Source organism: Tupaia chinensis, unplaced genomic scaffold (genome assembly GCF_000334495.1).
Source record: "Tupaia chinensis unplaced genomic scaffold, TupChi_1.0 Scaffold000034_1, whole genome shotgun sequence".
In the NCBI taxonomy this organism is placed as follows: Eukaryota; Metazoa; Chordata; class Mammalia; order Scandentia; family Tupaiidae; genus Tupaia; species Tupaia belangeri.
This window is the reverse complement of record NW_006159464.1, coordinates 619,181-628,821: the sequence shown is the minus strand read 5'-3', so window position 1 is coordinate 628,821 and position 9,641 is coordinate 619,181. Positions and strand designations below refer to the sequence as shown.

The following is a 9,641-nucleotide window of genomic DNA, read 5'->3' as shown; positions in this document are numbered from 1 at the left end:
ACAACTACAGGTACAATGTTTAGTAGAATAAAACCTGGCATTTTTATCCTATTTCTGACCATGGTGTGGGTGGGGGATGGAAAAAAGCTTTCACTTTCACATCATTAAATATGGTGTTATCTATAGTTTCATCATAAATGCCTGTAATTATTTGTACAATGATTTGTTTTCCTCAAAGGTTTGTTCTGTAATTTGGTCTTAGTTGGCAGTGATTGTATGTCTCCCAAAAGTTCATGTGTCTGAACTTGGTTGTATTATAAAAATATTAAGTAAAAATTTAATCCCATTATGGTGTCTAAGTGGGGCTTTTGGGTGTGATGAAGTTAGACCAAGGCCCTCTGATTGAGTTCTGGTGTTTTTATAAGGAAAAGAAATGAGACAGACAGAGCCATATGGATATATAGAGACCCCACTCAAAATTCTGCCCTCTTCCATTTTGTTATGTCTTTGGATTTTTGAGACATGAAAATTGTTAGTAAACTCTGTTTCTTTATGAACCACCCAGTCTCAGGTGTTTCTGTCAGCAATGTAGTGATGAACTAAGACAGAAATTTACCAAAGTTGAGCAGGGTTACATTGTTACAGATATCTAAATATATGGAAATAACTTTGGAACTGGTAATGAGAAAGGGCTTAAAGAATTTTTAGAAGGGGCCGCCAGGTTGCAGAGTGGTAAAGGTGCTGCACTCCCAGATGATCGACCACAGTTTGAGTCCCAGACCTGGCAGCTTGAAACAAACATAGAGCATGTGTGAAATGTGTGCCTAAAATCTTGAGAGGAGAATGGAAGAGAAGGGATTGCAATGTGGCCATCCCCAGTGAGGTATGATTTCTCACTTTCTTTCTCTCTTTCTCCGTCTCTCCAGTGAGCACATGGGCCCTATACCAAAAATCTCTCAAAAAAATTTAAGGAGCAATCTAGGAAAAGCCTAAATTCTGGTGGAGGCTCCAAAGAACTGTTTAGAAATAACCTGGAATTCCTTAGAGAGTTGATACACAGCTATGACCATAATGCCGATAGAAATATGAGCAGTGAAAGCTACTTTGAGGTGATTTAGATGGGAAATGAGAAAAAAGATGATTTAAAGACAGAATTGATAATTAAAAGGGAAGCAGAGTGGAAAATTTTGGAATTTCCAGCTTCACCATCTAGCAAAGAATGAAAAGTTATGTTTGCCAGAGAAAGTGTGTTGAGAAGAGTGATTGTCAAAGAGATTACTACCACTGATAGAGGTGAAAATGGTCAGGATAATGACAGAAAAGCCCCAAAGATATTGACCTTGCCAATGCAAGCTCAGGGACCAAAGAGAACAGAATGGTTTCAGAGTGCTGGCATAGGGAGGTTTGTTGTCCTAAATTGTTTTGAGACTCTGCTGTCTGCATCCCAGTGACGCATTCCTCAGACCCAGGTATATTTCCTTTTTTTCCCCCACATTCAGTATTTTTATTTAATTTTCTATGTGTAAATTTACATACCTCTCTCACCCTTTCCTTTAAGTTAGTGTGACAATTTTTCATAATAAACTACTTAAAGAGAAGCTTTGGTCAAGAATGGAATGAAATTGCAAAAAAAGAAAGTATAGATGCTTAAAAAAAAGTTTTGCTGATTATGTTCAAACAAATACACAGTATTTGCACAACTTGTTCTCTCAGTATTTCCTTGAGGGTGACTTTTCTCATCATCGTGCAAATGTCAGTCAGCTGGTTTGTCATGCTGGACTGGGAAGGCTCACTCAGCTTTGCATTATCTAGAGGCCCTGAAGAGAAGACTCTAATGTCTTGAAATTCCAGATTGTCATGGCTCCATCAATGCCATCAATGCCACAAAATTTGTGATAGTCTTGCTTGTCCACCTTATAAATAGACACTTGAGTGATGCTTTTCTGATGCAGTATTTCCAAGTCTGTATTACGGTTTTCAGTTGTAGCCCTATTGTTCATACTGCAGAAGCATTCCATGGCAGATATGTTGTGTTTGTGGGGCAGACTGCACTGCCTATGTCTGGAGTTAGAAATATGATGTCTGGAAGTCAGTCCTAGTGATCCTGAGAGTTAATCGCTCAGTCACTTTTGTGAAGTGGTCCCCTCTAGAGAACAAATTTGCTGTGGGAAGTGGATCATGACTCATTTCTCTTTGCTACTTCGAGTCTGAAAATGACTGGTGGATAAACACATTGAAAAGCTGATTTGCAGGGACCAGAAGATGGTATAATGGTTATGTCACTGGATTCCCATGTAGTCGACTATGCTATATAGGGTACATTTGCTCTGTTTTGGAATGTCTAGCTTGGAGACAAATGTCAAGCAACAACAGTCATCATAGGTAAAGAACACTGGGCAGCAGCTGTGGCCAGCAGCTACCACACTACTAACTGAGACAAACAAAACACTCAGAAATGGGAGAAACTATTGTTTTCAGAGTTGAACTCTGAACAATTTTTGAGGCAACTGCAACAGACAAGGAACTGTTGTGGCTGGTCCAGACCAAGAGGTTCCCCCTGGCAGCAAAACTGACACTGTGGACCCAGCCATTAGTGACACTGCCACTGCCACCAAACTCTGATATCACCTCACTAAAAGGTAGCTGCCCCAGGACATGCTAGCTGGCTTTTCATACACTTTTTTTGCTATAGGGAGAATACACTTACTGGAGAGACAGGGACATACAGAAAGCAAGAAGTCACCTCCCAGGGAGGATGTCCAGGTGGAAATCCCTTCTCCTTCATTCTTGCCTACGGATTTTGGGCATCCATGCACATGTTCCTAGCGTGAGTTTTAAGCCACCAGTTTCAGGACTCGAACCACAGTCAACTACATGGGAGTTCAGGGACAAAACCACTATGTAATTTGCTGATCCACTCATCCACTTCTTCAATGTAGGCAGAAAATACTCTGCATTTGAACTCTCATGATCCTACTGCCAGCAAAACATTGTTGGAATGCCAATCCAACCTGAGGGCTGTAAAGTGAATCAATTTTTTTTTTCTTTTGCAAGAGAGTGATTTTTTTACTATAGGGTGTGTGTGCTCCTCACTGGAAAGACAGAGAGACAGAAAGTGAGATATTACCCCCCAGAAGGACTAACCACACTGCAATCCTTTCTCCTCCATTCTCCTCTCAGGATCTTGGTCATGCATGCATACATGCCTGGTATGAGTTTTAAGCTGTTGGGTCTAGGAGTTGAAACGTAGTCGACTATGTGGGAATCCAGCAACATAATTATTACACCAGCTGCTGGTCCCTGCAGATTGGCTTTGCGATGTTCTAGCCTGCCAGTCATTTTCAGACTTGAAGTGGCAAAGAGAAATGAGTCGTGATCCACTTCCCATGGCAAATTTGTTCTCTAGAGGGGACCACTTCACAAATGTGACTGTGTGATTAACTCTAAGGATCAGTAGGGCTGACTTACAGACATCATCTTTCTAACTCCAGACATAGGCAGTGTAGTCTGCCACACAAGTGAGGATATGGTGCTCTTGGGAGCCCAGTGAAGTGTCTGTTGTGCTCTTTGAGCTCACGAGCTTTCACCCAGTGGCCCCTAATCTTCATACAGATGTGCACTTTATGATTATTGGGGATAAGGGCAATCTGGGTACCATCCCTGTTCCAAGCATGACAGGTGATTGGCTCTAGTAAAAACTGATGAAGGGACATTATTCTTAGTGTTTCAAAGGACAGAGAGTTGGGATAGGGGCAGTCCAGACAGAGTTGGAGCAGAGAATTCAGAGACTCTAGTCAATCGACACAAACAGGCTCCAGTGGGCAAAGGTGACAGACCAAAACCCAAATCCTCCAGCTGTATTTCAAGCAGCCCAAGGTGGAGTTCTAACTGCCATTAAGGCCATTCTGTCCTTTTCTCTGAAACATGGAAAGGGCAGATGCCAGCAGATACTTTAAGGTAATTTTTCAGGGTTGCATTTTTTTTAGAGTTTTTTTTTTTTTTTTGCTATAGAGCTCAAGTACTTGCTGAAGAGACAGAGAGATAAGCAGCAAAAAACCACCCCTCCCCCAAGGGCTGATGGCCATGCTGCAATCTCTTCCTTTCTACTCTCAGGATTTTGGTCATAAACGCAGACATGACCCATGTGAGCCTCAAGCCACCAAGTTTGGGACTCAAAACGATGGTTGACCAAGTGGGAGTCTAGCACCTTAATCACTGCACCACCTGCTGCCCCCCCCAGGCTTGCAGAATTTAAGACCATGAAGATATCCAGTGGGAATTCAAAAAATGCATTAAGAAGCCTGGGGATTTAGACAGAGAGAACTGACAAGAAATGAACTATGGCAGGGAATTGTCATTAGAGTAAGGTCAAGTAGAAATGTGGATCAGAGCATAAAGTACACATTAGAAGTTCTATGCCTATGTAGAAGAGTTGCACTTTTGACTTCAAAGCTGTGGAAATATCAGCATGCAGTATCAACAAGAAGAAACTGCAGGCATGAGACTCCAGATGGAGAGAGCTGAAGCACGGACAAGGCTAGCAAGGCTGAAAAAACAAAACTGCTTGATGGGACCCAACCTTCTCAGTGGGTCCAAGATAAGACATAAGAAGTTTCAAGATTGAATGTCTTCCCACATGGGTTTCTTTTCTTCTTGTAGAATGGAAATTACCACCCTGTGCCTATCCCAAGCCTATAATTCAAGGGTATATAATTTGCTTCAAATCCATAGGCTCACATCTGGAAGGCATTTTTCTTCAGTCTCAGATGAAACTTTGGACTTTGGAGTTTGTGTTAGAATGACTTGACACTTCTGGGATCATTGTGGTAATTTTATATGGTAGAAATATGTGACCCCTAGAACCAGAAGCAGAATTCTGTGGTTAGGATAATAGTTTATACCCCAAAGGTTCAAGTTTTACAATTTAATTTTAGTGAGTAGTGATTGTATGTTTCTCCAAAATTCATGTATTACAACTTGGTTGTATTGTAAAAGTGTTAAATGAAACTTAATTCCCTTTATGATGTCCCAGGTTGGGGCCTTTGGGGGTGATGAATCTTTAGAGTAGGACCCATGATTGTGTTTATAAGGAAAGAAAATGAGACAGGCTTAGCCATGTGGATATAGGACCTTCTAACTCTGCTCAAGTTCTGTCTTCTACTATGTCATGATGCCTTTGGACTTCCTGGCCAACAGAATTGTGAGTTAATAAACCTTAATTAATTAATTAATTAATTTATTTATTTATTTTTCTTTCTTTCTTTCTTTTTCTTCTTTTTTTTTTTTTTTTTTTTTTATGGTTTTTTTTTTTTTTTTTTTTAGAGGTTTTTGCTATAGGGCACGTGTGCTCACCAGGACAGAGAGAGACAGAGAGACAAAAAGTGAGAAATCACCCCCCTAGGGGGGATGGCCACGCCACAGTCCTTTCTCTTCCATTCTCTTCTCGGGATCTTGGACACGCATGTGCCTGTTGTGAGTTTAAGCCACCGGGTCCAGGACTCGAAGTGCAGTCAACTACATGGGAGTCTAGTGACATAGTCATTACACCAACTGCTGGTCCCAAACCTTAATTTCTTTAAAAATCACCAGGTCTCATACATTTCTGTTAACAATACAATAACAGACTGAGACAATGCCCTTTTCTACTTTGAGGGAGTTCCAGTTTATTCCTAATTTCTTCAGTGTTTTTTTTTAATTATGAAAAAGTATTTTATTTATTGATCATATTTTTTGTAGTAATTGAAATTATCATGTGCTTATTTTTGAAAGCTTCATTACCATAATGATTAATCTTTGCATGTTGAAACAACATCTCATATCTAGGATAAATTCAATTTGGTCGTGATATGTACATTTTTAGAATTATTGCTAGATTGGGTTTGGTAGTGTTTTATTGAAGATTTTGGCATCTAAATTCATAATAGATACTGGTCTGTAATTTTTATTCATGTGATGTTATTGTCTGATTTTTGTCTCAAGAGAAAGATGACTTTATGGAATGAGTTGATGTTTCTTCCTTTTCTATTTTTCTGGAAGAGTTTGAGATTAATTAATATTAATTATTCTTTAAATGTTTGGGAGAATTCATCAGTCAAGCCCAATAGCTTTTCTTTGGGAAGTTAATGGTGGTTGAGTCAATCTTTTTATTTGGTATAGGTCTATTCAGGCTTCCTATTTCTTCTTCCTATTTTTTAAAATGATCTTTCTCCCTCTTTCTCCCCTCTTTCCTCTATTCTCTGTCTCCTCTACCTGAACTCTCCATTTCTTCATTTTGGACAGTGACTCGAACACAGTTTTGCCATGCTGCAATCTTTCTGTGAGACTTTAAACTAACCAGTATCGTGGGTTTATCTGTAGGCCTTTCAATACGGCTTCAATAGTGTGCAGTGATGCCCTACCATCTGTGTCAACATGGCTAGGCCTCTTTCCTTTGCCTCATCTGCCTCCTCTGACCCCTCTACTCTTCACCTTCACCCTTCTCTCCTTCTCCTCCTTCCTTTTGTGATAGAGTGTGGACACACATCAAAAAAAAAAAAAAAAAAAAAAAAAAAAAAAAAAAAAAAAAAAAAAAAAAAAAAAAACAGAGAAAAAGAGAGAGAGAAAAGCACACCTCAGCAAGGCTTCATTGCACCATGATTTCATTTCTCCAGCCCTCTAAACTGGTAAAGATTTTAGGGGGCTGTGCATACACGCATTGTGCTTTCAGGCTGACCCAGGTATCAGGACCCATAGTCAGCCATCTGACTTTTTTTTTTTCAAATTGCTTTTATTATACAGTTGAAATGTTTATAAAAATATTAGTCAATTTTCACATAGAGTCAAGAATATACACTGATAAAGAAAAGCATCGAGTAAGAATCATTATTTAGCATATAAACAAACTGGGGTTTGGGCAGGAGAACACAGTATCAGTTATATTATTGTTTTAAAATAGCCTTCCATCAACATTCACTATTTCCTAATTTAAATTGTGTTAGAAAGATTACATCTATGGTGAGATTCAAATGCCATTGGAAACCATGCACAAAAAAATGGATTTTTAGCTGTATCCCAAGATTTAGTTTTGGCATATTGTAAGTATCAGATTTTCCTATTCGATTTCTGGGAAAAAACAGAACAGCCAGTTTTTTTGTTTTGTTTTTGACATTTTTACAGACACAATTCTATAATGATAGATACCCTCATACTATTGGGTCATTGGAAAGCCATGATATATTTTTCTATGTTTTTCAATGCAAAAATGCATCATGACTTTTACAATGACCCAATGTAACATATTTGTCTCATATATGTGGGAAAGTACAATCTTAGTTTTGTTTTGTATATCTATTTATTTATAGTTTTTTCCATGATTACACAGTGAAGGTATTGCCCAAATATATTTAGATGAAGAAAGAAATGTGATGTGTAAACTTAATACATTTTTCATTTATTTTTTTACAATGGCAAATAGTCATTCAAAATGTTATATCATCATGGGACCAGCAGTTAGCGTAATGGCTATGTTGCTGGACTCCCATGTAGTCAACCGCAGTTTGATTCCCGGACCGGAGGCTTAAACTCACTCTGAGCATGTGTGTGTGTGTGCCAAAGATCATGAAAGGAGAATGGAAGAGAAGGGATTGTGGTGTGGCCATCCCCCCTTGGGGGTGATTTCTCGCTTTCTGTCTCTCTGTCTCTCTCTGTCTGTCTGGCAAGTGCACGCACCCTGTAGCAAAAACCTCTCAAAAAAAAAAAGTTATATCATCACTTTTCAAACTAGCATTTAATTTTTCATCTTCCTTGAATATTTTTCTTTCCTTAGTCAGAATATCATGTTGCATTAGCATAGCCTTGTGAGATGCATTTAGTAGCTGAGATCCAGATATTATGTTCAATATCTTATCTTTCTTTTCACGAGAAAGTGATTTTTAAGAAATTAATCATGCTTACGGTAAACCTGAATTACATTTTACACAGGCGTTCATTTGACTAACAAAACATTTGTTGAAAACATATTGTGTGATATTTATTGTTTCAAAAATATATTTTTCTCATGACCCCTTTATTAGCATTATGAACAGATATCCACGAAATAAATAATCATTACCAAAATTTTCATTGGATTTTTTTGTTTTGCCTAAAACTCAAAATATATTACCAGTAATTGCATAAAGTTGTGTAAATCATATGATCCCCAATGATTCCACCCATGAAAAAATAAATACAATATAGAAATAAATTACTTTGTAGTAAAATATAAAGCTGTTTGCCCTTTGTCAAACAAGTAAGTTGCATGAGTTGACTTTGCTTTATTTATTCTTTCACATGATCTAATAAGTGATTTTTTTAGCTGCCAACAGGGTGTTCAGAAGCATCACCACCGTCATGGGTCCCACACCTCCTGGAACTGGAGTGATAAAACTGGCTTTCTTCTTCACAGTTTCAAAATCTACATCTCCAACTAATTTTGTCTTTCCTCTCACTGGATCATGGATATAGTTGATACCCACACCAATTATAACAGCACCTTCCTTGACCATATCAGATGTAATCAACTTTGGAATACTTGGATCTGCTATGATAATATCTGCCAACTGAGTGTGGATCTTCAATTGTTCTTTGAGGGTATATCTGTGCGCTATTGTCACAGTTGCAGCACCTCCCTGCCGCTCATGCTCTCTGTCTGTGGGTAACAACATGGCGATGGGCATTCCTACATTCTTGGATCTTCCAGCCACAAGCACATTTTTCCCAAATGTTTCAATTCCTGTTCTTTTGATGATTTCCCAAATGGCACTGGCAGTAGCAGCCATCTGACTTTTAGCCCTGTAGTCCTGTATTCTGAAGACTGTGCAACCTAGAGTAGGCCCTCTATTTCATCTTGATTCGGTTTGGGTACTGTATTTGTTTCTAGAAATTGATCCATTTTATTTAGGTCAACCAATTGTTGGTGTATGGTTATTCATACTATCCTTTTACAATCGTTATTCTTTGTAGTCAGTAGTAACGCCTTCATATTCAGTTATTGTGTTGGTAATTTGAGTGCTTTATAGCTTTTTCTCTTGATGTATCTAGTTAAGGTTTTATAAATTTTGTTATTATTTTCAAAGAACAAACTTTCATTTTCATTGACATTCTCTGTTGTTTTTCTATTTTATATTTCATTTATCTACAGTCTAATCTTTATCATTCTCTCCCTTCTTCTAGCATAAACTTCAGTTTGTTCTTTTACTAGTTCCTTAAGTTGTATAATTATATTGTTATATGGATATTCTTTCTTTTCTTTTCTTTTCCTTTTTTTAAGGTTCTAGTGATTTTTTAATTTTATTATTTTATTATTATTTGTACAATAAATTGCTATAAATCATTTAGATTGTGAAGAGACTTTACCCAGCATGATTTACCCCTCAGTCCAGCCCAGTTGAGACTATTATACACATCCTCATCAACAGATAATAAACCTTATCTGTGTACCACAAGTGTCTCACCTCTCCATTTTCCCCCTAAATTTATTTTCCTATTCTCTCCTCCACCCAAACTCTCTTTCCAATTTGTCTCTAGTGTCCATTACAATTTTTTAATTTCATTTTCTTTTATATATTCAATCACATAGCATTACAATTTTTAATACTTTTATATTCTCCAGTCTTTAAGTCTCTACCATGGAGTGATATAATCCCATCTGCCCATTTTGAGGATTATTGCCTGTGCTTTGAGGG

At 37.9% G+C, this 9,641-nt stretch overlaps 2 pseudogenes; both read right to left on the bottom strand.

The window, feature by feature from the left end:
- Window positions 1–1,733: 1,733 nt before the first annotated feature.
- Window positions 1,734–3,665, bottom strand: LOC102494821 (actin-related protein 2/3 complex subunit 1A-like; annotated as a pseudogene).
- Window positions 3,666–8,252: 4,587 nt separating this feature from the next.
- On the bottom strand, window positions 8,253–8,735 carry LOC114007699 (putative bifunctional methylenetetrahydrofolate dehydrogenase/cyclohydrolase 2 pseudogene; annotated as a pseudogene).
- Window positions 8,736–9,641: the final 906 nt, after the last annotated feature.